The sequence below is a fragment of the Macadamia integrifolia genome, chromosome 6 (genome assembly GCF_013358625.1).
Source record: "Macadamia integrifolia cultivar HAES 741 chromosome 6, SCU_Mint_v3, whole genome shotgun sequence".
Taxonomy (NCBI): domain Eukaryota; kingdom Viridiplantae; phylum Streptophyta; class Magnoliopsida; order Proteales; family Proteaceae; genus Macadamia; species Macadamia integrifolia.
Genome location: NC_056562.1, coordinates 1,478,414 through 1,486,827, shown reverse-complemented (window position 1 = coordinate 1,486,827; position 8,414 = coordinate 1,478,414). Strand labels below are relative to the sequence as shown.

General features: G+C 38.4%; 1 pseudogene; it reads right to left on the bottom strand.

The window, feature by feature from the left end:
- Window positions 1-4,003: 4,003 nt before the first annotated feature.
- Window positions 4,004-8,414, bottom strand: LOC122081271 (annotated as a pseudogene).

The following is an 8,414-nucleotide window of genomic DNA, read 5'->3' as shown; positions in this document are numbered from 1 at the left end:
ACATAATACCCTCTTAACATCATTCGAAGGCCTTGTTCTCCGTTGTCCATGGTTGAAGGAAAATTAATCCCATTTATTTATGCCTCATATTTTTTTTAAAGTCAACCATAAGTGCTACTACTTAGGATGTGACTTCAGATAAAGGGTAGCTACTTGTAGTGGGTTGTCCTGATGATTGGACTAATAGAATCTGAAAGGATTAGTTTTGGAATCGGTTTATATCGACACTGCAATCAATGTTTGAATAGTTTTTTGGATTTTTGTACCTAAGGATTGGATGAGCCAGATTGGTAAGAATCAAAATCAGAATCGATCCGATCCCACTTTTTAAAATCATGATAAAATTAATCTCTCACGCTATACCAATGATAGTATAAAAAATAATATAAGCCACATGAAACCCACAGGTTAAGATTGGGAAAAAAAAATCCAAAATATATATATATACACACACATATGAAAGATGTTCAATAAGAACTTTCTTAAAAAAACACATCATGGGGAACTTTTTCCCTCTGGTTTATTACAAAATTTCAAAGCCAGTTGTAAGCCAAAGCGCACGATCAGGTCCCATTTTCTATGCGGTTTGTAAATTTTGAAAGCTGCATGAATCAACCAGCAAAGATAACGCAAGAAAGAAACAATTTGAACGAAAATTATGTTCCTTTCTTTCTCTCTCTAACTTCTTTAAAAAATTTCTTCACAGTGGTTTGTTCTATTTTATTGTTTAGTTAAGGCATCTCCAAACAGCATTTCAGGCAAATGGGTGGCTGTTTCTCGATGTCACAGTAGCAACAAGCGTACTCACAGTGGCTTGTACACCCTACAACAATGAAATTCATCATTACTCTTCAATAGCTTTCTCAAAAAGGACTATAATTAGGGTTTCAAAATTCAGAATCGGTAATGCCTTGATTTGAATCGGTTAGAATCGGCTGGATCGGTTAATGTCAGTTTCAATATGAATTGACCGATTTTGATCAATCCGATTTCAATTTTTAAAACTTTAATGGGAGGAAGTATAATATCATATTAAAAAATAGGAAAAAGAAGCCTAGAAGACAGTGTGGCTTCTACACCCACATACAAGAAGGAGTGAAATGACCGCCCTACCCCCATACAAAAAATTAAAAATTAAAAAATTAAAAACAGAAATCCCACCACTATCGATGCTTCCACATGTGTTCTCATTGGTACTCTAGTACTAAGGTCCAAGTATTGGAATCAGGGGGTGTTTGGTATGCATTCTCATAATAGATGTTGGGTTTAGAACACATTTTGAATATTGATTCTTTGATAATTTTGTTCTAGCTAGTCAGAATGTGTTCGAAACAACTTAGAATCTATTCCAAGAATGCATGCCAAACACAGCTCTAGTTACAACTGAAACTAGCTGACCTAGGCATAATCTATTCCAATAATGCATTACCAATACAACCCTAGTCTACAACTGTGAAACTAGCAAAAGCTGTTAGGAGAATTAACAGAAAGCTTGGGAAGTGAAGGAGGGAGTTTGGTTTCATGTATCACCTGTCACAGTTATATATTGGGATAGTTCAAGGTTTTGTGGGTTGATGAGAAACAGAAAACTTGGGGACTGAAGGAAGGTTTGTTTTATCACTCACCAGAATGCATTTTAAACCCATAATCTATTCGGAGAATGCATACCAAATACAACCCTAGTATACAACTGAAACTAGCAAAAGTTTTAAGGCAAATTAACAGAGCTTGGGAAGGGAAGAAGGGAGTTTGGTTTCATCACCTGTCACAGTTATATATTGAGATGGTTCAATGATTCGGGGGTCGATAAGAAACGGACGCCGAATGCCAGCTTCGACTACATTGGTTCTGGCCTGGATAAAACCCAAGAAAAGCAATGTACAAACCAAGGCCAACAACTTAGCCATGGCTCTGTAACAGCATAAGCCAATGTGGTGTTGCTTCTTTCTGGTTGGAATTTAACTCCTTACCCATCTATTTATATAGGCTTCTCTACAGTTTGAGCTTAGCAGAAAAGAGTAGAGTTACCTAACTCATATGATTGAGCTTCTTTAATACTTAGAACACCAAATCTAAATAAGAACTGTACACAACTTCTTCATGAGAGATAGTCTTTGGCAATCACAGTAGAAATCTATATTCACAATGTCCCAACAAGTGGAAAGAGTAGAACCTAACTCATGATTGAGCTTCTTTAATTCTTAGAACACCAAATCCAGTAAAGGAGGTGATATAAGAACTGTACACAACTTCTTCATGAGGGAATAGTCTTTGGAAATTACAGTAGAAATCTATATTCACAATGTCCCAACAAGTGGAACGAGTAGAACCTAACTCATATGAGTGAGCTTCTTTAATGCTTAGAACACCAAATCTAGTAAAGGAGGTGATATAAGAACTGTACACAACTTCTTCATGGGAGAATACTTAGGCAATTATAGTAGAAATCTATAATCACAAAGTCCCAACAAGTGGGTCACTGGCAATAAGGGATCTTAAACCTCCCACATTTATATCTAGAGTAGTGTTAATAATTTGATCTTAACAAAATAAGGAACTATTACAAACCCATCTAACTCACAATGGTGATGTTACCTTAAACATTTGATAGAATAAAATTCAAATTGTGCTTATATGGTTTATGGCCGTAGTTGGAGAGTTTTAGGTTGAAGGATCAGAGAGGAGAAGAAGATGGAGACCTTTTGGATATATATATATATATATATATTTCTTTTGAGTGAAATATAATTTAAGGTAAAGAATTTCCTTGATGATTAACCATGATTCCTTCTTGGTTGGCTCGCCTACTTATTGTGTCCTGTGGAGGGATGATGTAGTAATTTTGACTGATGTATTTAATGCACGAGGCACATATCCTTACTCTAGCTTTGCAGAAAAATTCCTAATTCGAACCCTTGACCAGCAGGTCCCAATGGATTAGCATAATTAAAAATTAACTTCTTAATTATTCACAAAGTAACCATCAACAACTCGGTCATTGTAGTATATAGTGGTAAGTATTCCCGCCTGTCACCCGGGGGTGACCCGGGTTCGATCCCCGGCAACGGCGTTAAATATAACTTTTTTGGTTTCTGCACCAACCATCTACTACCACCTTCCCCGTTCTTCATTTTTGGTCCTTTCTCTCTTTTAGAATTTCTGGATTAATACGGAGCTTTCTGCACAGAGCTTTTCTGTCTCAGAAACTTGCATTCCACCCTCGTTTTTAATGTTGGGGAGGCTTTAATTCACTGGGCATGGAGATTGACAAATAAGAAATTCAGTTTCAAATCCTTGACATCGCAGTTGCTACTCTCAAGTAGTTGGGTGGGAGGTGGGGCCGTGTGGGTGTTCAATCCCACCCATGTTCAAGTAAAGCAGAATCGGCAAAAGGATCCGCTTCAGCCAAAAAAATACTTTCGTTATATCCTATGATAATGGGGTTAACATAAAAAACGAAAGGAGGACATCAAGGGAAGGAGGGGATAATGGAGGGGAAAGATCCCAAGGAAACAAGAAGGAACTTGTTCCTCAGAGAATAACAGACGAGACGATGACTTAGGCAGCCAAATTTGAAGCTAATATCAAAATCAAGTTTGGAGTTAACATGTAAGTAGATAGCATTACAAATCATGCCAAAAGTGCAGAAGTTGAAAATCCATCTTAGAAGATTTCACTCTAACTAAATATGGGTTATTGTTGCACCAAATGCAAGACTTCACTCCATCCAAATATAAGTTATGGTTGCACCAAATTAAATGCAAGTTTCTAGAGTGTCACAGATGCTAGAACCACCAAATGTCATATTGGTGGACTGGAGCACTACTAAATAAAAAACATCGCTTGTAACTAAGAGGCCTACTCTTTTATTTATTATTTTTAATGCGAAGGAGGGCTACTCAGCTGAAAGACTCGCCAGCCTAAGAAAGGCATCCATCCAAGGCATTGGGGCTATAATGCAAAATACTTTGCACTAATATATACATTCATTAAATAACTCCCAGACCAAGAACAATTCTAGGGACATTTATTATGAAAAATCAAAGAGGCGGAGAATCCAGCTTCCAGCCCATATCAAAAGTACAATAATATGTTAAATTGGGAAAAAATGACCCAGTGCCAATTAATGTTATTAAAATGACAACAAACTTCCAGACCAGGAACAGTTCTATACACATTTGGGAAACAAAGAGGTTTACAATCCAGTACATATCAGAAAAACAATAACTTGTGAAATTGGACAGACCCAGTGCCAACGTTATTTAACTCCAATTAATATTTTCACTTCTTCAGTCACATGAATGCTCAAAATCACCCCTGCTCAAGCATTACTTTCAACATGGACTTGCCTTGGAAACCTTAAATCCCATTGGAGAGCTGGAGCTGCTTGATGCTAGTAATCTGCTGTGCAGGATTTAATCCCTTGAGGCAGGCCCGTGCACAGTTCATTATCGTATGGCAGCGATACAGCTTGAACTCATCACATATTCATTCCAAGCGCTCTTTTGTGTAGTCATCACGGCTATCTTGTATCCGCCTACAAGCACCAATATGATGCAAATATTTCTTATAGTCACTCCCAGCAAAAGCAGGTGATATATAAAAAACATGGTAAAATTTCATTTCTAATGGTCATTCCCAGGAACATTGAACAAATGACTATAGGTTGTTTCCAAAGTGATTTCTGTTAATGAAGATGTCATCACAGAAATGGTTGAGAAGAAATGTAAAATTTTCCACAAACAGATAACCCAGCATTAGCACAAAAAATAATAAATAAAGGAAAGCAAGAAAAATAGCCCAGCCCATTAAGAGAACACAATGAAACCAAGAATGGTTCAAATGATGATTTTTTTTAGAATAGAAGAACCATAGCTGGAGAGCAGCCAAAGTAATACATGCGTATTATCTCATTCTTGAAGTTCAAAACACAAACAATATGATGCAATAATTTCTTTTTTTCTGCAAGACTACTAACCTACTTCTAATAGAATACACAAATTTAGAAGTTCAAAACACAAGCAATATGATGCAACGATCACAAATGTGTTTTCCAACCTAGTACCAATGACACTGATCCAAGACACTTGCATGGTGGGGAAAACACCAAATATTGATGCTCCCTCAGACCAAGGAGTAAAAGCAGATACTGACAAATTTGGAACCGACATACAAAGAAGTCTTAAAAGTTCCAGAGTGGATGACAATAAGATGAGCCTGCATTCCAGCCCAAGTCACATAATCAATGATCAAATCTAGAAAAAAACATAGCCTAAGTCGAAAAGCAGAACAAAAACCCAGTCCATAACTTCCTTTAAACTCGACTGTTGAGAATTTAATTGGCTTTGGACATTGGATAAGTAGTCCAGGGAACTTTGCAGAGGTGAAAAGTTATCAAAAACACATGCACCACAAATTTGAATTTACAGTTAGTGTGAATATAGAGATTTTATATGGTAAAGCTAATAATGCCGCTCCATACAATGACCTGCTTCGAAAGTAGGTATTAAATGTCTTTTCACCACCAACGTTGATGAGAGTTACTATTGACATCCTTCCAGAGTTAACCTAATTCAGAAATTATATGTTTGATCAACATATGTCATTAAACAGAGGTTTTCGGTTTTCTAGTGTCAGCTATATTTCAAATTGAAGGCACTAATTGAATCATGTGCAGTGAAGATTATGTAAAGAGGAAGACATCTGTTCATGTAATTGAACTTGCTTAAACATTTGAGCATATAATGTATATGCCATTAGCTGATTCCCCAGGCTGTGCCTACCTACATCCCCCCCTCTCTCTCTCTCTCTTACTTCCTCCTTCTATGTACTTTCCTTCTTTTTCTAAGGTTACTGTTCACAAAGTCACAACATTAGTCCTCTTTCTTAGTCTTCTTATTCCTAGGTCCTAGCCCCCCCTTATGGACTGCTATCTACCATCCTTATTTCTAGCACAATGTACAGATTAAGCTTTTGTTTGGTACAAAGGAAGATCAAAAAGGAACTTAAAATGGAAATAACTGGAAAGCCCTCTGCCTACGTATCTTGTTTGATCCATTCATGATACCCATCTCAGTTAGCTAAATCTAGGGACTCTACCCCAGGATGCATTATGATCCCTAATCGATTGCAGTGACAAATTTGCAGCACAGAGGCACTCAGGCAAGTCTGGGTGGCACAAAGGGCAGACTGAGGAAGCACCATAACAATATAAACAACTCCAGACTTGAGCTAGCTTGGGGCACCACTGGCAAGAAACAAAATAGAAAAAGGTAAAATGTTTCATCAAATATGTTACTCTATAATATGGTTACTCAGCTTTTCCAACAGCCAAAATGTCTGATGGCCGATAACCTAATGAAACCCATGGGACCTTCCGGGAGGAAAGGAAACTCCTCTTCCTTTTCTTTTTTTACCATTTGATGGAGAAGGGAGAAATAACATGAAAATAGATTCAGTCAAGAGTTAAATACAGACTTTGTTCACATTGATGAAAGAGGGAAAAGGAAAGAAAATAATAAACAGCTGCCCTTGTTTGCTAATATACACCATCACACCTAGCAAGTGGTAAGCATTCCGTCCCTACTCCTCCCTCTCCCCACACCTGTCAGATTCTTACGCTTAATTCAATTTAGTGTCTCCGAAATATATGCTTCCTCACCAATCAACAAGAAGAGAAAAGTTTCTGAATGTCAAGAATGTCTTGGGTGGAAGATAAATATGCAATGGAGAAACAAAATTTATATAACATAGTAAGGGGTAAAGAAACCAGTCACACCAAGAGTAAGTGAGGGCTGATGTGGAATGGAAAGAGGAAGTATCCAAGCAAAGGTGACACTTGACCATTTCATTATCTATATGCAGCATTTGGTTTAGGTGTGGTAGGAGATGATATAATATATCCTGCCATTAACTTCAAAGGAAAACCAATATGATTGTCAGCTAGTAAAACAAAATTTTGGTTCTCTTTCTTGGTAAAAGCAATATTTCAAATGATTTTTTCACTTGAATTCATTCATTCATTCTTTCTCCTTTTCAAATTTCCTCAGGCACGTCCTCCTGAAAAAAGCAGACCCAGGATGATCTAGCTTAGCTTTATAGTATTGCCTCTATAGAGCTTTCTGTGTAGTTTGTTTGGACAGCAAAACTAATGTTAATTCAATGTCCTCTAAGCCTTGCCTTGGCAAGCTACTTGCTTGAATACCAACTACACAACACAGGTCAATGCATAAAATAATAAAAAGATACCATAAAGATAATGTAGGATGAAACCCAATAAAACCATATGTTCCACCAAACACACTACTCCCACACCTCAAAGAAGTATAACGCAAACAACAACATCAACCGTATCAGATGAAACAATCACAACAGTGTCCGAAAGAAGGCAAATCCCCTCGAGTGTCACATTTCGAGGATACCAAAACAATTATAACATGGAACCACAATATCATTCTCAACCAAAACATTAAATATTTTGAAACGACGAGGATTACTTAATTAATGCCAAAAGTTCCTAGAAATGACATTTAAGGTTTTCATTCAAAATTAGACTTAATTCGCTTTAAGAGAGAGAGAGAGAGTTAGTTACCGATGGGCGTGAAGAAGAGCGGCGGGGCCGAGATAGGATTCAGGGTTCCACCAATAACTGGGGCAGGATGTACTGCAACAAGCGCACAATATACATTCGTACATCCCATCAAGCTTCGACCGATCCTTTTTGCTCTGCGGAATCTCCTTCCCCAGCACCGGCGGCGAGGTTTTCCTCTTCAGCCAGGGCTCGATGCTCTTATACTGATTGTAGAAGTTTGTCATGTCGACGACGAGATCCTTGATAACGAACATATGAGGCAGCGGGGTGACAGTGCTAGTAGACTCAGTGGCGATCTTAGTGAGGCAGGCGAGGCCATTACATCCATCGGTATTCATGGCGCAGGAACCACAAATGCCTTCACGGCAAGATCGGCGGAAATCGAGGGATGGATCGATTTCGTTCTTGATCTTGATGAGAGCGTCGAGGACCATGGGACCGCAGTCCTTGAGATCAATCTAGTAATCTTTGAGTTCAGGCTTGGAAGGATTTTCAGGGTTCCATCGATAGATGGAGAATGTCTTGAGCTTAGAGGTGTCTTGTACCTTGGCCTTAACATGCTGGGCTTCAGCTTCGGTGGCGTGAGCTCGAGCGCGTAACAGCGTCGAGGCCGGAGCTGAAACTCTTGAAACCGCTCTGCGGAACAGACCGGTCGCCATGGCTGCTGCCTCTGCAAAATCACACACAACGGAAGGAGGAGAAATAAAGAGCAAGAGAGAGAAAGGGAGAGTACTTAGAAGAGGAAGATTGGTGAAGAGATTCGGAGATGTCAGCGGCGTTACTGACGGGAAAGAAATAGATAATGGAGGAGGCTGTCTGCATT